General features: G+C 43.4%; 1 pseudogene; it reads right to left on the bottom strand.

Annotated features, from left to right (window-relative positions):
* LOC119280097 overlaps positions 1-20,053 on the bottom strand; it is a 102,292-nt pseudogene extending 82,239 nt beyond the window's left edge.
* Positions 20,054-23,639: the final 3,586 nt, after the last annotated feature.

Genomic DNA, 23,639 nt, shown 5'->3' with positions numbered 1-23,639 from the left:
CCATCTTGGTGGCATGATATTACATCAAGCAAAATTTCATGTTTTCCTGATCATTTTTTAATTTTTTGGAATTAAAATGCCATGGCAATCCATGCATGTGTCCATGCCGTGAGACTAATATGTTTGAAAATTCCTTCTAATTTACTGCACATGGAATCAACTCGCACACAAGTACACAAACATGATTTTTCAAACCGTTATGGTTAGCCGTTGCATGTACATCTAGTTCAAATTTGAATTACGGTCATTAAATGGCTAGAAAATCACTTAAATGTCTTCAAAAGGTCAAATGACCCCTGAAATTTTCACAACAGTTTGTATCAGTGCACATTACATGTAGAAAATTTTTAAAGGCCGTAAGAGGAAGCTATCTGTCGTTCGTCATCAAACATGCATTGTTCCCTCTCGGAACCACGAGCCTTCTAGTGAGTTGCTCCGGTTTGTGAGGGGTGTGTGTCCAAAGTTTTGTCAAACGGACCATTTTTTGTACCTCATCATCTTGGTGGTATGACATTACATCAAGCAAGGTTTCGTGTTTTTAATATTTTAGAATTTAAATGCCATGGCACTCCATGCTTAATTGTGTCATAGCCGTTAGACCAATATGTTTGAAAATTCCATCCAATTTACTGCACGTGGAATTAAATCGCACACAAGTACACATAATATGGCTTTTCAAACCGTTTCGGTTAGCTGCTGCATGTACATGTAGTTGAAATTTCAATTACGGTCATTAAATGGCTAGAAAATCACTTAAATGACTTAAAAGGTCAAATGACCCCTGAAATTTTCCAAAATTTGACATGACAGTTGTATTAGTACTACAAATTTTCTCATACATTTAAAACACCATCCATTGCCAATTTACTCCAAATTCGTTTTTCACAGCTAATAAAAAATATCTACAACATCACACAAAGTTGTTTTGTAGGAATCGTTTGTGATGAAAAATTCTGGGTCTATTTAAGTCTTCCTCCTTAAGCTTCTCCGGCTCGTCTGCTTCAGTGCCGGCGACCCCCGAATCCAGAAATCCTGATCCCCATTCCTGCACCCCCTTCTTGCAAAGATGACGCCATGGAAACGCTTCGTGAAGGCCCGTACGATGGCCGCGTCCCCCTCCCCCCGAGTGTCGCCGCCTGCGCCGAGAGCGTGGCCACCTACATCGAGCGTGTCGCCGCATCCACATTGAGCGTGGCCGCTTCCACCGAGAGGGCGTCTGCGGCAGCCGACAGGGCAGCAGTAGCAGCAGCCGATACGGCTGCAGCTGCTGCTGCGACGGCGGCTGCAAATGCCGAGAGCGCTCGAGCTGCCGTCCGTGCAGCCGATGTCGCCCGGGTCGAGGCCATCCACGCCAAGATATTCCAGGCCACCTCAGAATGCAGCATGCAACCCATGTCCGAAAAGGCAGCGGTGGCCATGGAGCACCTGCTTCCTCATGAGGTCGTCGAGCGGGAGCTGGAGATGCAGGAGGCGGCGGAGATTGAGGAGCGCCGGCAGGAGGAGTTGCGCGTGGCCTAGGTCGAGGTAGAGAAGAGTATGTTCGTTGAGGAATCGGTGGTGGAGTACCAACGCGAGCTCTGGCGCAGCCACTACTATGAGTACTACAACCTTGAGGGCGACGCCGAGGACGAGGACGATGACAAGGATGCGGTCGACTTCAGCGGGGGGACGCGGAGTCCACCAACGGCGGCATGTCGCTAGGACAAGTCATCGATGTATCATCTCACACCGGCAATGCATAGGCCGGCGCGGCGGCGGATTTGTTAAAATTATTCATACTTAGGCTTTGTTTTTAATGCTGGTCTTTTGTTAGAGCAATGTTTAGGTGAACTGTCACTGTTTAATTACTAAAATTGCCCGATTTAGTAAGTCTGGTCGATGTGTTGTACGCTCTTTTGTGTGCCCAAATTAGCAAGTGATGTTAAATTATGCAATGACATACGCGGGGAAATTTCCACCAAAATTTTAATTATCAAACTCATCCCATGCGCATTAAGCAGAAGAATCATTTGCGATGCACACTATCATTCAAAGTGTATGGTGTCCAGCGGCACCACACGCAAAGTTTCCCTCCACATTTCAAAATTATTGGGCTACCACCAAAATATCTACCCTCCCCTCTCCCCATCCCCTTTTCTCCCTGACCACGAGTCACATTTCCCCTGTTTCCCCCTTCCTTCCTTCCTAAGCTATAGCCGCTTCCTCGCCCTCGCCGTCTCACATCCTACCGCCGAGGTCGCCATGGTCTTCTTTAAAGACCTCTCCAGTGGTTCCTCCTCCTCCTCCGACTCCTTCACCACCCGGGTATGCCTCTCTTCTCTCTATCGGGCTATGACTTGGAATGAAGGATTTTTACCCGACGGTCGATTTGAGTCATTTGTTCCTCTTGTAGTTCCCTAGGACCATCAGTTGCAACGAATGGAGCGGGGTGGCTGAAGATCTGTCTACTCGTTGTCACCATCAATCTCCATGCATGAAGCTAGTTGCGTTTGAATCTGTGGACAGTGGGAGGAAGTTTCTATCATGTGCAGAGAAGGTTAGTCCCTCTTTCGTTGTTACAAATCATTTGTTAGATGTGATTCAGACACTATCACGGTCCCAACCCATTCATACCACACCTTCAACCAAACGCATCCTAAGACAGTGTTACAGTTTGTACCTAGTATCTAAAAATGTTCCCATCTCATCAGCGGTGCCATTAGAAAATTATTTGGCACCACTTCAGCAGTTTGTGGAGCCAACTTGTCCACACATACGAGCAGCCAAGAAGTAAAATACTAAATATTTATGGCACGAAGGAATTGGGCATCGGAGCAACTAGGTGCTCCCAAGTTTGGGTCCCTAATTTTTTCCGCTACGTCGGCTCGCCAGTGCAGGGCACCGGTGCGAGATGTAGCAACAGTTGTCTTTACACCGGTTTTGGCATACATAGTCGACACCTTAGTGCTATTAGTTCTATGTTACTAAATTTGTGCATGTACACACCTGTTAGTATCAATTTGCTGTCATCCAAACACTGTCGCTATGCTGTTGCAGTTATATTTACCTTCCTCTTAAAATGTTCAATTTGTTATTTATAGTACATGAGTAAGAACTTGTAGCATTGTTGTAGTTAATTATAGCTTCTGATATTTCAAAATTTGGTTGTTGTGTCAGTAGCAATTAATTCATTTGCACATTGATCCTTTTTAGAAGATATGTCATAATTAACCTGTTTCTTCAGTTTTTCAAAAGAAGTATTGGTGATTTTCTATGTTGCTATAAACCCATTTTCCCTACAATTTTTACTAATCTAGTTTTAAATATTATACGATGAACGGAAGTGTTCTTACTTGGAGTGGGTTGATCAAGAGTGGCCATAGTCTTTGAAGATGTGCCTAGCAAAGCTCTGGAGCATGTATCAGGAAGAGAACAGAGGTAGAGAAAGTGTTGTCAACGCTGAAGAATATTTGAAGATGCGGGATAAAAGGAGGAAGGTGGAGAATGAGCTCAGATTTATAAATCAGACTTTGCTAAGATGGTGTTGGCGAAGGAGGAGGCACTTTCCCAGTTGGTCAGTGCAAAACAGGTTCTTACTGAACTGAAAGCAGAGGTGGATAAGGCGAGCCTGAATGATCTTGATTAGGAAAATGAATACATTGTTCTAGTATTGTTCTTATGAATTTGAACTATCTATATGATGTACTGTGCTATTTTCCGGTAGCTATCGTATTGTGATGTTAAAATATATCTATGTGCCTGATATGAAATTGGCAAACAGTTGTTCGATATGAAATGTGAATTTGCGTAATACTGGAACTATTAATTGTAAACTAATAAACCTGTGAAATGGGTCATGGAACTTTGCAAACGGTTCTAGAAGTAAAAGCGCTTGTGATGGATAGCCCAATGCCACACAGTTTTCTTCATCAAATCGTGTGTGATATAGTTGATAAAAGCAAGCGGATAACCAAGGCATAGCGTGTGTGATAGTTACACGTATCACACACAAGCCTATACATAAACCTGGATGTACATATGAACGGAAACATTTTCCCTGGATTGACTGTGTGGGATGTACATACGAATGGAAACGTTTTCCCTGGATTCACTGTGTGGGAAGTACATATGAACGGAAACATTTTCCCTGGATTCACTGTGTGGGATGTACATGAGAACGGAAACATTCTCCTTGGATTGACTGTGTGTGATATACATACAAACGGAAATGTTTTTCTGGGATTCACCGTGTGGGATGTACATACGAATGGAAACAATTGGGTTTCGATGCCTTGCCTGATCGCACACGAGCTCCTTTGGCCCCAGCTTGTGTGCCAGGAGGGCCTATCCCCGACGGTTTCTGGGTCATGTGGGAAGGAACCCCCTATCGCCCACACTCACATGGCGGCGGTTCCAAATGCCGTCGCGGAAAGGGGTTAAAAATGTTTGTATAGCACCGACGTGTACGAGTGAGCTATTTTCTTGCTCAAGTGTAACTTGGCTAAGAGAACCATTAGTGGAATCAAGAGAACTACTAGAAGCAACAATAGTGGATTTGGCATGATTATTGTTTCTACTAGAATAAGAATCTTTCTTACTCTTGTTGCTAGATTTAACTTGTGGCGTGCAAGTAGACAAGAGTAAATGCTTGGCAATGTAAGAAGAAGTTTTCTTCTGAAGATCATCATTGATGGCTTTTAAGAACTCGTGTTCTTGCTCAAGGTTGAGCTTCTCGAAGCGTAGCATCTCATGAGTTTTGAAAAGTTCTCGATGATCTTCCAAAGTAGTTTCATGAGCTAACTTAAGAGTGTTTAATTCTTTAGTTAGACTCTCAATCTCCTTCTTATCATTGTCATTCGTTTCACCTTGATTAGCATGATTAATAGTATTTTCATCATAGTATTCATCACTAGAGTTGTCAACAAGTAAATCATCATCACCTAGCAAATCATCTTCATCACTATTGAAATCAACATACTCGGGGTGTGATACCTTGGGGCCTTTATCCATGAAGCATCTTCCAATTCCATCATTTGGTGACTCAAATATGTCATAGAAGTTGGTTGACACAAGTGCTAGACCGGCAACACCTTCATCTTGAGTATATTCGGAGTCGGAGTGATAACTTCTCTCGGAGTGGTGGTGGGAGTCAGAACCGGATACCCATTCACCAACATGAGCTTCATGTCTTCGTTTTGTGTAGCTCCTTGATGACTTGTCCTTCCTTTCTGAATGCTTGCTTCTTCGAGAGGTTCTTCGTTCATAGCGATCATATGTACTCCTTCTCTCTCTTGGAGGTGATTCTTCCCTTTTGCTTCTCCTTTTAGGTGAGTCTTCTCTTCTCTTGTATGGAGCCGTACACTCACTGGAGTGGTGTCCAGGTCTTCCACAATTGTAGCAATTCCGCTCACAACTAGAAGATCTTTTGTCATTGTAGGACCTTGACATGGAACTTCTTTCCTTGCTTCTACTCTTGTAGAATTTGTTGAAGTTCTTCACCATTAAGCTCAATTCTTCATTGAAGGCTTGTTTCTCACTTGATGATGTAGGAGCATCACATGAGGCTTTGTAAGCACCACTAGACTTGTTGTGAAGCTCTTCTTTATCCTTGAGTGACATCTCATGAGCAACAATTTGACTTTGGTTGGCTTGAGATCTTTGTAATTTGGCATTATTTGGATCGAACTACACACTGTATCATATTTTCCATCCAAGGCTCTTAGGATCTTCTTGATGATGAATTTGTCGGTCATCTCTTCACTTCCTAAGCCGACAATCTCATTTGTAATGAGAGCAAGCCTAGAGTACATTTCAGCGACACCTTCACCATCCTTCATTTTGAACATGTCAAGTTGACTTTGAAGCACATCCAACTTGGATTCCTTGACGGAGTCGGTACTTTCGTGCATATCAATCAAAGTATCCCAAATTTCCTTTGCATTCTCAAGACGGCTGATTTCGTTGAATTCTTCGGGGTACAATCCGTTGAAGAGGATATCGCAAGATTGAGCATTGTATTTAAACATCTTCAATTCTTCCATGGTAGCTTCACGATTCAGTTCTCTCCCATCTAAGAATTCACCTTGCAAACCAATACACACAATAGCCCAAACGGTGGGGTTATGTCCAAGAATATGCATTTTCATCTTATGTTTCCAACTAGCAAAATTAGTACCATCAAAGTAAGGACCTCTATGGTGGTAATTTCCCTCACTAGACGCCATACTCTCCTAGGTTGTGAAACCAACACTATGATCACCAAAGCTATGGAAATCAAGGCAAAAGGAGACCAAAGCTCTGATACACTTATAGGATCGAAAGTATGTCTAGAGGAGGGCATGATTAGACTACTTGACCAAATAAAAGCCTAGCCTTTTCCCAATTGTAATTCTTGGTAGATTTTAGCAACTTAGCACTAGTCAAGTAATCAACCTACACATGCAATTCTAAGAGTATAGCAGTGGAATGTAAATCATTTAATATGAAGGTAAAGGGGAGGAGTTTGGAGGGAGCAAACGCAATGTTGACATGAAGATTTTTGGCGTGGTTCCGATAGGTGGTGCTATCGTAATCCACGTTGATGGCGACTTCAACCCACAAAGGGTAACGGGTGCGCGAGTCCACGGAGGGCTCCACCCATGAAGGGTCCACGAAGAAGCAACCTTGTCTACCCCACCATGGCCATCGCCCATGAAGGACTTGCCTCACTTGGGTAGATCTTCACGAAGTAGGCGATCTCCTTGCCCTTGCAAACTCCTTGGTTCAACTCCACAATCTTGACGGAGGCTCCCAACTGACACCTAACCAATCTAGGAGACACCACTCTCCAATAGGTACAGATGGTGTGTTGATGATGAACTCCTTACTCTTGTGCTTCAAATGATAGTCTCCCCAACACTCAACTCTCTCTCTCACAGATTTGGCTATGGTGGAAAGATGATTTGAGTGGAAAGCAACTTGGTGAAGGCTAGAGATCAAGATTCTTGTGGTTGGAATGGAATGTCTTGGTCTTAACACATGAGTAGGTGGTTCTCTCTTAGAAAATGAATGCTGGAAGTGTAGGCACATTCTGATGACTCTCTCTACGGATGAAGAGTGGGTGGAGGGGTATATATAGCCTCCAGACAAAATCTAACTGTTACACACAGATTCCCAAACTCGGTGGGACCAAATAGTGAAACTCGGTCAGACCGATTCAGTTCAAAATGTGAACGTTAGGCTTTTCGATGGGACCAACATGATCAACTCGGTGGGACCGGTGCGCTAGGGTTAGGGCATAACTTGATCTCGGTGAGACCGGTCACATGAACCCGGTGGGATAGATTTCAGTAATAGGCAAACAAAGAGTTGGTCAGGCAAACTCGGTGGGACCGATCACTCATTTCGGTGAGACCGAAATGTTACAAAAAGGAAACAGGGAGTTTGCATTGCGAACTCGGTGGGACCGGTCACTCATTTCGGTGAGACCGAAACGTTATGAAGGGAAACAGAGGGTTTGCAACCCCATATCGGTGAGCCTGAGATCCCTATCGGTGAAACCGAAGTGAATAGGGTTTGTGGCAGTGGCTATGTCAACTGAACTCGGTGGCACAGGATAGATCAAATTGGTGGGGCTGAGTTTGACTTTTGGGTTTAGGACATATGTGGAAATGAGAAAGTGGCTGAGGGTTTTGGAGCATATCACTAATCATTTTGAGTAAGCAAGCCATTAAGCAACACCTCATCCCCTTTTAATAGTATTGGCATTCCTACGGACTCAATGTGATCTTGGATCACTAAAATGAAAATGTAGAGTCTTGAGCTTGTTGCTAATATGTGACCTTAGCATTTTAAGGGGTCCACATCTCTAGTCCATGCCATGCCAATCACTGAACTTCCTGAAATGATCATCTTGAAAGGGTATTAGTTCAATGAGCTATATGTTGTTAAGAATTACCAAAACCACCTAGGGATTAGTTGCACTTTCAATGGCCGAGACACCTCTCCGGTCAATAACCAATAGCGGAACCTGTTCGCTCATATTGGTTCCCACATATTCTACGAAGATCTTTATTGGTAGAACTGCAATGTCAACATACGTTATTCCCTTTGTCATCGGCATGTTACTTGATCGAGATTCGATCATCGGTATCTTCATACCTAGTTCAATCTCATTACCGGCAAGTCTCTTTACTCGCTTCGTAGTTCATCATCCCGCAACTAACTCATTAGTCACATTGCTTGCAAGGCTTCATATGATGTGCATTACCGAGAGGGCCCAGAGATACCTCTCCGATACTCGGAGTGACAAATCCTAATCTTGACCTATGCAAACCCAACAAACACCTTCGGAGATACCTGTAGAGCATCTTTATAATCACCCAGTTACATTGTGACTTTTGATAGCACATAAGGCATTCCTCCGGTGTCCGGGAGTTGCATAATATCATAGTCGGAGGAATATATATTTGACACGAAGAAAGCAGTAGCAATAAAATTGAACGATCACTATGCTAAGCTAACAGATGGGTCATGTCCATGTAATGATGCGATCCTGTTATCAAATGACAACTCATGTCCATGGCTAGGAAACTTAGCCATCTTTGCTCAACGAGCTTGTCTAGTAGAGGCATACTAGGGACACGTTGTTTTGTCTATGTATTCACACATGTATCAAGTTTCCGGTTAATACAATTCTAGCTTGAATAATAAACATTTATCATGAATAAGGAAATATAAAATAACAACTTTATTATTGCCTCTAGGGCATATTTCCTTCAGTCTCCCACTTGCACTTGATTCAATAATCTAGATTACATTGTAATGAATCTAACACCCATGGAGTCTTGGTGTTGATCATGTTTTGCTCGTGGAAGAGGCTTAGTCAACAGGTCTGCCACATTCAGAGATGTATGTATTTTGCAAATTTTCTATGTCTACAATGCTCTGCATGGAGCTACTCAAGCTAATTGCTCCCACTTTCAATATGTATCCAGATTGAGACTCAGAGTCATCTGGATCGGTGTAAAAGCTTTCATCGACGTAACTCTTTACAACAAACTCTTTATCACCTCCATAACTGAGAAATATTTCCTTAGTCCTCTTAGGTAACTAAGGATAACTTAGACCGCTATCTAGTGATCCACTCCTGGATCACTATCGTACCCCCTTGACAAACTCATGATAAGGTAAACAATAGGTCTGGTACACATAATAGCACACTTTATAGAACCTATGGCTGAGGCATAGAGAATGACTCTCATTGTCTTTTATTTTCTAATGTGGTCGGGTGCTTACCCCCCTGCTGTGTTCTTAGTGCCAAATATTCTTAAATATTCTAGAAAAAATCATATTTCATTTTCAGGGCATTTGGAGAACTTTTTATTTTCGGGTATTTTTTATTGCATGGATAAGTCAGAAAACAGACAGAAAATACTATTTTTTCTTTATTTAATCTAAATAACAGAAAGTAAAAGGATGGTACAGAGAGTTGCGCTTTCTAACTTCATCCATCTCATGCTCATCAAAGGGAATCCACTAACAAGGTTGATCAAGTCTTGTTAACAAACTCATTCCGAATAACATGGAACCGGAGAAATTTTGAATAACACTAGGTTACCTCAACGGGGATATGTACATCACTAATAATAAGAATATCATATTTCTTCTTGACAGTAGGAAGAGGAAATTCAAAATCTCCAATAATAATTGATGGAATTTTTCCAATAGAATTGATACTGTGGACTTGAGGTTGTTTCCTCGGAAAGTGTACCATATGCTCATTACCATTAACATGAAAAGTGACATTGCTTTTGTTGCAATCAATAATAGCCCCTGCAGTATTCAAAAAGGGTCTACCAAGGATAATCGACATACTATCATCCTCGGGAATATCCAGAATAACAAAGTTTGTTAAGATAGTAACGTTTGCAACCACAACAGGCACATCCTCACAAATACCGACAGGTATAGCAGTTGACTTATCAGTCATTTGCAAAGATATTTCAGTAGGTGTCAACTTACTCAATTCAAGTCTACGATATAAAGAGAGAGGCATAACACTAACACTGGCTCCAAGATCACATAGAGTAGTTTTAACATAGTTTCTTTTAATGGAGCATGGTATAGTTGGTACTCCTGGATCTCCAAGTTTCTTAGGTATTCCACCTTTAAAAGTATAATTAGAAAGCATGGTGGAAATTTCAGCTTCCGGTATCTTTCTTTTATTTGTAATAATATATTTCATGTACTTAGCATAAGGATTCACTTTAAGCATATCAGTCAAACGCATACGCAAAAAGATAGGTCTAATCATTTCAGCAAAGCGCTCAAAGTCCACATCATCCTTTTTCTTGGATGGCTTAGGAGGAAAAGGCATGGGTTTCTGAACCCATGGCTCTCTTTCTTTACCGTGCTTCCTAGCAACGAAGTCTCTCTTATCATAAGTTGATTCTTTGATTGTGGGTTATCAAGATCAATAGCAGGTTCAACCTCTACATCATTGTTATTGTTAGGTTGAGCATCAACATGAACATCATCATTAACATTATCACTAGGTTCATGTTCATCACCAGATTGTGTTTCAGCATCAGAAATAGAAATATCATTGGGATTCTCATGTGTGTCTACAACAGGTTCACTAGAAGCATGCAAAGTCCTATCATTTTTCTTCTTCTTCCTAGAAGGACTAGGTGCATCAACATTATTTCTTTGAGAATCTTGATCAATTCTCTTAGGCTGGCCCTCGAGATACAAAGGTTCCTGAGTCATTTTATCCGTTCTAGTTGCTACTCTAACAGCAAGGTCATATTTATATTCAATTCATTGAGCAAATCATTTTGAGCCTTAAGCACTTGTTCTACTTGAGTGGTAACCATAGAAGCATGTTTACTAATGAGTTTAAGTTCACGCTTAACTCTAGACATACAATCACTCAAGTGTCCAATCATATAAGCATTACTTTTCAATTATCTACCAACATAAGCATTGAAGTTTTCTTGTCTAGCCATAAAGTCATCAAACTCATCCAAGCATTGCCTAGCAAACTTAGTAGACGGGATTTCAACTTTATCATATCTATAGAGAGAATTTACCTTTACTACCTATGTCGGGTTATCAAGACCATGTATTTCTTCAGCATGTGGTATATTAAGGCCATGTATTTCTTCAACAAGAGGTAAATTCTTAACATCTTTAGCTTTAATACATTTTTCTTTCATAGATTTCTTTGCCTCTTGCATATCTTTAGGACTGAGAAATAGAACACCTCTTTTCTTCGGAGTTGGCTTAAGAGTTGGTTCAGGAAGTGTCCAATTGTTTTCATTAGTCAACATATTATTCAATAACAATTCAGCTTGGTCGACTGTCCTTTCCTTGAAAACACAACCAGCACAACTATCCAGGTGGTCTCTGGAAGCATCGGTTATTCCATTATAAAAGATATCAAGTATTACATTTTTCTTGAGAGGATGATCAAGCAAAGCATTAAGTAATCGGAGAAGCCTCCCCCAAGCTTGTGGGAGACTCTCTTCTTTAATTATCACAAAATTATATATTTCCCTTAAGGCAGCTTGTTTCTTATGAGCGGGGAAATATTTAGCAGAGAAGTAATAAATCATATCCTGGGGACTACGCACACAACCAGGATCAAGAGAATTAAACCATGTTCTAGCATCACCCTTTAATGAGAAAGGAAATATCTTAAGGATATAATAGTAGCGAGTTTTCTCATCATTAGTGAACAGGGTGGCTATATCATTTAACTTAGTAAGATGTGCCACAACAGTTTCAGATTCATAGCCATAAAAAGGATCAGATTCAACCAAAGTAATTATCTCAGGATCGACAGAGAAATCATAATCCTTATCAGTAACAAAGATAGGTGAAGTAGCAAAAGCAGGGTCATATTTCATTCTAGCATTCAGAGACTTTTCTTTAAGCTTAGCTAGTAACTTCTTAAGATCAGATCTATCATTCCAAGCAAGAAAATCTCTAGCAGTTTGTTCATCCATAACATAACCCTCGGGAACAACATGTAATTCATATTTAGGGAGAGAACCTTCATCATCACTTTCATCAATATTATTAGTTTCAATAGTTTCATTCTCTCTAGCCCTAGCAAGTTGTTCATCAAGAAATTCACCTAATGGCACATTAGTATCAAGCATAGAAGTAGTTTCATCATAAGTATCATGCATAGCAGAACTGGCATCATCAATAATATGCGACATATCAGAATTAATAGCAGTGGTAGGTTTAGGTGTCACAAGTTTACTCATAACAGAAGGAGAATCAAGTGCAGAGCTAGATGGCAGTTTCTTACCTCCCCTCGTAGTTGAGGGATAAATCTTAGTTCTTTCGTATTTCAAGTTCCTCATAGTGACCAGCAGATATAAATCCCAAGTGACTCAAAGAATAGAGCTATGCTCCCCGGCAACGGCGCCAGAAAATAGTCTTGATAACCCACAAGTATAGGGGATCGCAACAGTTTTCGAGGGTAGAGTATTCAACCCAAATTTATTGATTCGACACAAGGGGATCCAAAGAATATTCTCAAGTATCAGTAGTTGAGTTGTCAATTAAACCACACCTATATAACTTAGTATCTGCAGCAAAGTATTTAGTAGCAAAGTAGTATGGAAGTAATGGTAACAGTAGCAAAAGTGACAGAAGCAGTTTTGTAGTAATTGTAACAGTGGCAACGGCAAAGTACCTAAGCAAAGAGCAATATGTGAAAAGCTCGTAGGCATTGGATCAGTGATGGATAATTTTGTCGGATGCGATTCCTCATGTAATAGTTATAACATAGGGTGACACAGAACTAGCTCCAGTTCATCAATGTAATGTAGGCATGTATTTCGAATATAGTCATACGTGCTTATGGAAAAGAACTTGCATGACATCTTTTGTCCTACCCTCCCATGGCAGCGGGGTCCTATTGGAAACTAAGGGATATTAAGGCCTCCTTTTAATAGAGTACCGGACCAAAGCATTAACACTTAGTGAATACATGAACTCATCAAACTATAGTCATCACCGGTAAGTATCCCGATTATTGTCACTTCGGGGTTAACGGATCATAACACATAATAGGTGACTATAGACTTGCAAGATAGTATTAAGAACACACATATATTCATGAAAACATAATAGGTTCAGATCTGAAATCATGGCACTCGGGCCCTAGTGACAAGCATTAAGCATAGCAAAGTCATAGCAACATCAATCTCACAACATAGGATACTATGGATCAAACCCTAACAAAACTAACTCAATTACATGGTAAATCTCATCCAACCCATCACCGTCCAGCAAGCCTACGATGGAATTACTCACGCATGGCGGTGAGCATCATGAAATTGGTGATGGAGGATGGTTGATGATGACGACGGCGACGGATTCCCCTCTCCGAAGCCCCGAACGGACTCCAGATCAGCCCTCCCGAGAGAGATTAGGGCTTGGCGGCGGCTCCGTATCGTAAAACGCGATGAATCCTTCTCTCTGATTTTTTTCTCCCCGAACGTGAATATATGGAGTTGGAGTTGAGGTCGGTGGAGCTTCAGGGGGCCCAAGAGGCAGGGGGCGCGCCCCCCACCCTCGTGGACAGGGTTTGGGCCCCTTGGTGCTGATTCTTTTGCCAGTATTTTTTATTAATTCCAAAAGGTTGCTCCGTGGATTTTCAGGTCATTCCGAGAACTTTTATTTTTGCACAAAAATAACACCATGGCAGTTCTGCTGAAAAAAGCGCCAGTCCGGGTTAGTTCCATTCAAATCATGCAAGTTAGAGTCCAAAACAAGGGCAAAAGTGTGTGGAAAAGTAGATATGACGGAGACGTATCAAACGTCTTCTCGAATCAACCGATGAAGTATCGAACGTACGACACCTTCGAGTTCTGCACACGTTCAGCTCGATGATGTCCCTCGAACTCTTGATCCAATCGAGGTACGAAGGAGTCGATGAGTTCCTCAGCACAAAGGTGTTATGACGGTGTTGATGAAGTGATCCGCACATGGCTTCACCTAAGCACTACGACAATATGATCAGAGGAGTAAACGGTGGAGGGGGGCACCGCGCACGGCTAAACAATTGATGTCCTTTGGGGTGCCCCACGCCCCCGTATATAAAGGAGGAGGGGAGGAGACCAGCCACAAGGGGCGCGCCAAGGAGGGGGGAGTCCTACTAAGACTCCACTCCTAGTAGGATTCGCCCCCCCCCCCCTCTTTTTTTCCTTCTTACGGAGGGGGAAAAGGGGAAGGGAGAGGGAAGAGGAGAAGGAAGGGGGGGGGGCCTCCCCTAGTCCAATTCGGACTCCCCATTGGAGGGGGCGCGGTCACTCCTTGTGGGCTGCCTCCCCTCTCCCCTATGGCCCATGTAGGCCCAACAATTCCCCGGGCGGTTCCGGTAACCTCCCGGTACTCTGAAAAATACTTGAACCTTTTGAAATCATTCCCGTGACTGAATACTATCGTCCAATATATCAATTTTTACCTCACGACCATTTCGAGACTCCTCATCATGTCCGTGATCTCATCCGGGACTCCAAACAACCTTCGGTCACCAAAACACATAACTCATATAATACCTATTGTCATCGAACGTTAAGCATGCGGACCCTACGGGTTCGAGAACTATGTAGACATGACCGAGACACCTCTCCGGTCAATAACCAATAGCAGAACCTGGATGCTCATATTTGTTCCCACATATTCTACGAAGATCTTTATCGGTCGAACTGCAATGTCAACATACGTTATTCCCTTTGTCATCGGTATGTTACTTGCCCGAGATTCGAGCATCAGTATCTTCATACCTAGTTCAATCTCGTTACCGGCAAGTCTCTTCACTCGTTCCGTAGTGCCTCATCCCGCAACTAACTCATTAGTCACATTGCTTGCAAGGCCTCATATGGTGTGCATTACGGAGAGGGCCCAGAGATACCTCTCCGATACTCGGAGTGACAAATCCTAATCTCGATCTATGCCAACCCAACAAACACCTTCGGATATACCTATAGAGCATATTTATAATCACCCAGTTACGTTGTGCAGTTTGATAGCACACAAGGCATTCCTCCGGTGTCCGGGAGTTGCATAATCTCATAGTCGGAGGAATATATATATTTGACACGAAGAAAGCAGTAGCAATAAAACTGAATGATCATTATGCTAAGCTAATAGATGGGTCTTGTCCATCACATCATTCCACTAATGATGCGATCCCGTTATCAAATGACAACTCATGTCCATGGCAAGGAAACTTAGCCATCTTTGATCAACGAGCTAGTCTAGTAGAGGCATACTAGGGACACGTTGTTTTGTCTATGTATTCACACATGTATCAAGTTTCCGGTTAATACAATTATAGCATGAATAATAAACATTTATCATGAATAAGGAAATATAAAATAACAACTTTATTATTGCCTCTAGGGCATATTATCATGTTGTGACAGACCACTGGCTTCAGCAGCATCAATAAGCTCTTGCCTCATCATAAATTCCTTCCCTCTTTCCATTTCCCTAAGGGGAAACAACAGTCAATATCCGATGTTGCATATTCAAGTGTCTTTACCCTTTTCCTCTAACTAAATGTTGCCCTTTGTACTAAGGTTCCACTAATTTTGCAGCGTGAACAACAAAAATTTAGGTAAGACAGACCCCCACCACCCCACCCTAAAAAATCATACCTGTAGAGTGTGATCATTATTGCATAAGCAGATGATTTCAACTGTGGTGCATAAGGTTTGTTTCATGTGTTCTTCTTCCCTGATAAAAGGACAGTACCCTTTAATTAAGATATAATAATAGACCTGTTTCCATTGAACTGAGTATTGGTAAAACTGAAGGGGAAGAAGACTTGTTGTCATCCTGATGATGAAAAAGGAATAACAGATTCCAGAGGACACATGAGCAATCAAGAAAACTATTTCCCATTTCTCCTGGTGTATTACTTCTCGGAGGGGACAAATCAAGGCTGGACCATGGAAAGGAGTCTTCCATGACGTCAACAACCGAACCTCCAACTCCCCTGACAAAAATAATAGAACCAAAGAAGAAACAACAATGATTAAACTAATTCAGAAAATGTGAAGTTTTTCAAAAATTGATGCAACTCAAAGCAGAAAGCAACCATTGGTACTAGATACGTTCCACACATCAGTCTAGTGTGCGATTTTCGCCTCTAAATTCAACACACAAAAGAAAAATCAAAGGGAAATAGCTCTAGAATATGGATCAAAACTAAAGCCATGTTGTTATAGACTTACACCACTTCTTTGGTTATCTACTTGCAGGCAAATCCCAGGTAGAATGGCAACCCTAAAGGGATATAAATACACCTTGACATATAAAAATGGTAATGACCTAAATCGATTTCAGCATATACCTGCAGCAAATCAACGGTTGCGGCAGACGAGTAAACATAAATTGAACTGAACTGAAACATATGATTCCATAGACCAATAGCTTCCAAACCAAAAATCCATGCTCAGACCAAACGGGCACAACTAAAATCCCCCAAGGACTAAGCCGTCACATCCACCGAACAGAACTAAGATCCCAGAGCTAAGGCGCCCAAATCAGAAACTGACCCATTCGTCTTAGAGCGCCCGATCCAAAGCGCGCGACCCAAAATCGACGGGCTCGTCTCAAGAGTGTATGAGGAAGAGGTCTGAGAGAGGCAGGGAAATGCACACTTGAGACGGGCCAGGTCGCCGAGGGTCCGGATGGGCTCCTAGGCGGCGCAGACGCCGCTGTAGGCAGTGGTGAGCGCACGGGTTTGGTGGTCCGAGAGACCGCCCTGCTGCTGCGCTGCCATGGAGCGGTGCCTCTCGAATATCCTGGCCGCGACCTCCTCGTTCTCCGGGGGGCTACCCGCACAAATAATTTTCAGTAATAGATCTCATCTACTACCTATTATATTGTGCAACACCCATACATCTTTATGTATTCTAGATCGCAACCTGCATCTACGCATAGCATGTCTCATGATGCCACTGTAGGGGAACGCAGCAGAAAACAAAAAATTTCCGACCTACGCACCAGCCCAGGACCACTATCGAGACTGCATACATGGTTTGATCTTTTTTGTTACCGACTAGTAGCGCAGCGGGAAGTAGAGTCGATGACGATCGGCGGTGCACATCCCCGCAGCTAGGATTTACAACCTCCCAACCGCGAGGATGTATACCCTCATCTGCTCCTCAGACAGCCCTCCGGGAGGCGGTCGAACAGCCCCCCAGACGGTATCGTGGATAGCCCTTCGGGAGGACCTTCGAAACTCGAACGGTCACTCGGACAGCCCTTCGGGAGGACCTTCGAAACTCGGACGGTCACATGGATATCCCTTCGGGAGGCACTCACAAACTAAGACCGAAACTACAATCTCTCTACAGAGTTGCACACATACAGTGTCATCTATCCGGCAGGGCTTCGTCGTCCAGAACTAGTTCCTGCCGGAACCCAGATAGCCTTACGGCTCTACGAAACTCTTTTCGTGGGAGGGAGAGAAGAAGCCAGATAATGCATGGCATGTGTATGAGAGCAAAGGGTGAGAGTGGAGGGCTTGCCCTCCACCTGTATTTATAGGAAATCCCAAGGGGTAGGGTGGTTTTACAAGAAAACCCAAAACCCACATGAAATGGAGTCCTTCCCAAGGACCTAAAGAGTGAAAACAAGGGACAAATGGGGCCCCATGGATGATCTGCACCCATGAACGTCCCACCCCTTGTGGGCCCCCCCAAAAGGAGGTTCCCACCCTTCCATGTCATCCCTAGATCTTTTGGGCAAAGCCCCAAAAGGTGGCTTTCCATAAAATATCCCAAAAAGCATTATCACTATTCACGACGACATTTTTCAGCGTCCGTTCGAACTGAAAATATTTATGTGGGATTAGAACATTTCCAGTACCCACAAAAATGATTTTCAACGCGTTCCGAAATAATTCCGGTTTAGTGATTTTCATCTGCGAAAAGCATCCGAAGCGGTTCCGGCAGCTCCGGAGCATATCCAGTTATCATCCCGGAAAATTCCAGAAAGCTTCCAGAATGATTCTGGCACACTCCAAGAATTATTAGGCATGTGCCGAAACCAATTTGACTTAATGGTATCCCCTGAAACAACTTTTCAGTTTCACCGAAACTCATCTGATGACCTCTCTCTGCGGAACTTTTTCCGTTGTCCGAAACTTTTTCGGTGATTTTCTCTCAGACCCCTTGTCTAGTATTCAGCAGATAGATGACCCTTAAGCATGTGACCCTATAGGTTCGGTGAAGTATAGACATGACTGGAACCCTTTCCGATCAATGATCAACATCGGAGCCGTGGACACCCATATTGACCCCTATACCCACACGAATGAATATTTGAGTGAACCTCCAGTTGTCGTGTGCTATTTCTGTTGCTTCACGATATGTTACAAATACCCAAGGTGAGACATGTTGGCATTCCCGTGGATCAACTACTTGTCCACTATACTAGTTACCTCGTTACCGGTATTGTTCTCTTTTCTCGTTTCCGTGTTCCGGCATCCCTGTGATCAAATCACACTGTGTCTGGCCAGACGATGATGGATACCTTAACACCGAGAGGGCCCGAGAATATCTCTCCATCGTCGGAGGAGCAAATCCCAATCTTGAGCTATCAAGTTACTTGACACACTTTTCCATGAAGACGTAAGCCACCGTAATAGCCACCCATTTACGGATGACGTTAACAAACCCCAAAGTTCATGAAGCAAGTATGAAGAAGCTCGATACTCTCATGGTCTAAGGAATTATGCAAACATTAACCATCTCTGTGTTATCAACCATAAACTTGTGACGAGTGAATCTCATAGCATAACATCAATCTGGGTCGATTCAACACAAATGTTCTCTTAACATTGTGCCCTCAAAGTTGCTGGCATGGACATGCCCATGACCAGGAAAACGGAATCATCATGCAACACTTGAGCTAGTCTTAGAGGCCAGACTAGGAATACTTCTTACTGTTTATTATTCCACACATGCATATGAGTCTTCCTTCGAGCCTCGTGTTATTGCAGACTCGAGAACCATAGCAGTTATAGCATGGAACATAAACATAATTATGAACATGGAGATAAGTAATAGCATTTATTATTACCTCTAGGGCATATCTCCTACAGAGGGGACAAATCAAGGCTGGACCCTAGAAAGGAGTCTTCCATGACATCAACAACCCAACCTCCAACTCCCCTGCCAAAAATAATAGAACCGGAGAAGCAACAACAATGATTAAACTAATTCAGAAAATGTGAAGTTTTTTAAATATCGACGCAACTCAATGTAGAAATCAACCATTGGTACTAGATACATTCCACACATCAATCTAGTGTGCGATTTCCGCCTCTAAATTCAACACACAAAAGAAAAATCAAAGGGAAAGAGCTCTAGAATATTGATCAAAACTAAAGCCATGCTGTTATAGACTTACACCACTTCTGTGGTTATCTACTTGCAGGCAAATCCCAAGTAGAATGGCAACCCTAAAGGGATATAAATACACCTTGACATATAAAAATGGTAATGACCTAAATTGATTTCAGCATATACCTGCAGCAAATCAACGGTCGCGGCAGATGAGTAAACATAAAGGGAACTGAATTGAAACTTATGATTCCACAGACTAATAGCTATCCAAACCAAAAATCCATGCTCAAACCAAATGGGCACAACTAAAATCCCTCGAGGACTAAGCCGTCACATCCACCGAACAGAACTAAGATCCCAGAGCTAAGGCGCCCAAATCAGAAACCGACCCATTTGTTTTAGAGCGCCCGATCCAAAGCGCGCGACCCCGAAATCGACCGGCTCATCTGAAGAGCCTATGAGGAAGAGGTTTGAGAGAGGCGGGGAAATGCGCACTTGAGACGGGCCAGGTCGCCGGGGGTCCGGATGGGCTCCTTGGCGGCGTAGACGCCGCTGTAGGCGGCGGCGAGCACGCGGGCTTGGTGGTCCGGGAGGCCGCCCGGCTGCTACGCCTCCATGGAGCGGTGCTTCTCGAAGATCCTGGCCGCGACCTCCTCGTTCTTCGGGGGGCTCACCTTGCGCTTCTTCTTCGGCAGCGACGGTGCCATCCGCGTTGTGGGATTGGGAGGGGACTTGGGGTGTGGGGGGAGTGGGGAGGGGGTTAGGGTTTGGGATTTGGAAATGGAGAGGGAGAGCCCGCCATTATTGTGGGTTCAGAGGCTTTGGTTCGGCGGGTGATTGGCGCCACATGGCTGAGCCAAACGGCCCGACATGGCACGGCCCATAGGGGCACGATTAGTAAAAGGCCCGTCTGCGCGTACCCTCGCGCCCCCTGCGCACATTGTTGACTGGCCCATGCGCGGGGCGGGGCGCCCCTTTTTTTCGTTTTCCTTTTCTACTTTTCCTTTTTTATTTTCCATTTTTGTTTTATTATATTAAATTAATACTGCATTGGCCCTAAAGTTTTAAAACATTTGAAATTTTGAATTGTCCAAAAACGTTCTTCAATTCAAAAATGTTTAAGATTCAAAAGAATGAACATCTTTTGAATTATAATGAGCATTTTTTTTATAATGATCAACATTTTTTATATTTCATGAATAAATTTTGAATGAAGATTTTTTGAAATTTATGAACACAACTTATTTTAAAAATATTTGAATGAAGAATTTTTGATTTCAATGACAAATTTTGAATTTGATGAACATCTTCTGAAAATTTATGAACAAAATTTGTAATATGATGAACATTTTTTAAATTCAATGAACAGTTTTTAAATCCGATGAACAAAAAATGAATTCGATGGACATATTTTTACATTCGATGAACAATTTTGAATTCAATGAACAAAAAAGTGTTCGCGAATTTAAAAAGAAATTCGCAGAAAGGGTATGTGATTTAAAAAAAGTGTACATGTATATGTAAAACTGTTCATGATTTCAAAAAACTGTTCACAATTTCAAAAATTGTTCATGAATTCGAAAAGGATATTTGCAAATTTAACGAAAAAGGAAAATAAAACAGAAAAGGAAAAATCACAAATTTAAAAGATTTTTGCAAATTGAAAAAAACAGAATAAAGATGAAAACTAGAAAGGAAAACATAAAAAAGGGAAAAATAAAAATATAAAATACAAAGAAAGAACAACGAAATAAAAAACAGAGGAAAACCAGATCAAGGAAGGTTCTGGAACCTTCCCAAAACAGGTTGGGGGTGATCCCCGTTAATGGGCCGGCCCAGAGAAACTCCCGCGATCGAGGGTGTACGCACTAAGTCCATAGGCAGCGACGCCAAATCCTATTCGGCTCTAAAGGCACCGGATACTACTCGTTTCACTGACGAACGCACACCCCTTGTCGCGATTTGGCCGGCCCGTTTTTTTCTTTTTCTGTTTCCAAAGTGCAAAAAAAAGTGTGCGAGAGCTAGGTTTTTTTTTTGAGGGTAAAGCAAAGCTTTATAGGTTAACGGTGGACGGGCATGTCGCCCGAAACACAAACAACCACTGAGGACGGTACAATAGAGTCCCAGCTAGCACTATCATTTGGCAAGCAATTACGACCAACCTTAGCTAGTTCGTGTGCTACAGAGTTTGCACTACGACGGCATACACTAATGGAGTGGTGAGAGAACCACATCTTCAGCTGGTACTTGGTATCTTCAATAATAGCCGCATGAGGAGATGAGTCCACCTTGGTGAAGTCAAGTGCTTCAGACAGGAGCGTTGAGTCTGTTTCGAAGATCACCCGGAGTGCACCCACCTCGGCTGCCATAGAGACGGCCTCAGACATGGCAGTAGCTTCCGCAGCAAAAGGGTTGGCGACATTTTCCCTCCGTCCCGCACGGGCCAGCATCACCTCCCCTGCATCATCCCGTATCACTACGCCCCATGTTACAAAGGATTCACCCGGGGTGAAGGCTCCATCTAAATTGATTTTGACCCTATCCTGCTCCGGGGGCTGCCATTTGTCATCTGGTTTGTGTTTGGCCTTTGCACCAAAGAGCTGCAGATACTCCTGTGTGTTGCTGAGCACACGTCGGGCTACCTCACTTACAGGGACCGTTAGCTCGCCCTCTCTTACCTTGTTCCTATGGTTCCACCAGTGCCACCAGAGTGTGAGGATCTGTACTCTTTCCCTTTCATCTAACATCCACAGGAAGTCCTGCATTGCATGCACTGATGTGATTTGTTCAAGCTCCATTCTGGTGTTTTCCAAACTCATGGCTCGCCAGGCCTTCTTGACCTCTTTGCATTTGACAAAGAGATGCGCACCATCCTCATCTGCAAGGCCACACAGGAGACACTTCGTGGAATCAAGTTTAACTCCCCTCCGGACAAGATTTGTCCGCAGCGCAAGAGACTCATGTTTGATCCTCCATGTGAACATTTGGATCTTGCGTGGAGTTGGAAGTTTCCAAATCCTCTTCCAGGACATACCCTCGCATCGGTCCAGGTTGCCGGCCGCCGTGGTGCTGTTGCTAGCGCCATCGTCGCGTCCTTGTTTCTCCAGATCGACCTGCAGCTTATAGGCATTCCGGACTGAGTGTTGGCCCTTACTGTCAAAATGCCAAGCCATGAAATCCTCAACACCTTCTCGAAGCGGGATCTGTAAGATATGGCGTGCGTCGTCCGGCCAAAACAATGCATTAACAAGTTCTTCATCCCATGCACCTGTGACCGGACTGATGAGCTCGCTGACCTGTGTAAGCAGGCTCTGTCCTTGTGGGGTGATGACCTGCCGCGACCATGCTCTAGGAATCCATGGATCGGTCCATATCTTCACCATTGATCCATCCCCTATTCTCCAAATGTAACCCTTTTTAACTAGGTCAAGGCCCTTCAATATGATTCTCCAGGTGTAAGAAAACCCATCTCTCGGCACCGCCTCCATGATACTACAGTGCGGGAAGTAGCGCGCTTTCAGGATTCTGCAACAGAGGCTGTCGGGGTTTTGGAGGAGGCGCCACCCTTGTCTGGACAGCATGTCGATGTTAAAATTGTGCATGTCCCGAAAACCCAGCCCTCCCATTGCTTTTGGTCTCGTCAAAGTCTCCCAGCTTAACCAGTGCATTGTATTCTCCTTGTCCTGATGGCTCCACCAAAATTTCCCAAGTAACGTGTTCAGTTCCTGGCAGAAGGTTTTCGTGAGATCGAAGCATGACATGGCGAAGGTCGGGATGGCCTGACCCACTGCCTTAACCAGCGTTTCTTTCCCACTTTTTGCCAAGAGTCTTTCCTGCCAGCCATGGACACGCCCGCACAAGCATTTTTTGATATATGCAAACGTGCGTCGTCGAGAGCGATCAACATGTATAGGCAGTCCCAAGTAGCGATCATTCCATTCCTCACTCATGATCTGCACTTCTGTCTTCACCTGTTGTTTAGTGTGCTCATCCGTGTTGGGGGAGAACATGATAGCAGACTTCTCCGTATTGATGCACTGTCCAGAACAGTTCTCATAGAGCTCAAGAATGTCATGGAGAGCAGCGGCTTCCTCCTGCCTGGCCTTTAGCAAAATCACCGAATCATCGGCGAACAATAGGTGTGACACGCTAGGCGCAGTTTGGCAGATTTTGACTCCACTAATACGTCCATGTTCCTCGGCATCATGCAACAATGCAGACAAGCCCTCGGCACAAATCACAAAGAGGTAAGGGGAGAGGGGGTCCCCCTGTCTCAATCCCCGGGTGGGCACA

Source organism: Triticum dicoccoides, chromosome 3B, assembly GCF_002162155.2.
Source record: "Triticum dicoccoides isolate Atlit2015 ecotype Zavitan chromosome 3B, WEW_v2.0, whole genome shotgun sequence".
In the NCBI taxonomy this organism is placed as follows: Eukaryota; Viridiplantae; Streptophyta; class Magnoliopsida; order Poales; family Poaceae; genus Triticum; species Triticum dicoccoides.
The sequence above is the reverse complement of the archived record's forward strand: the minus strand, read 5'-3'. Positions and strand labels throughout refer to the sequence as shown.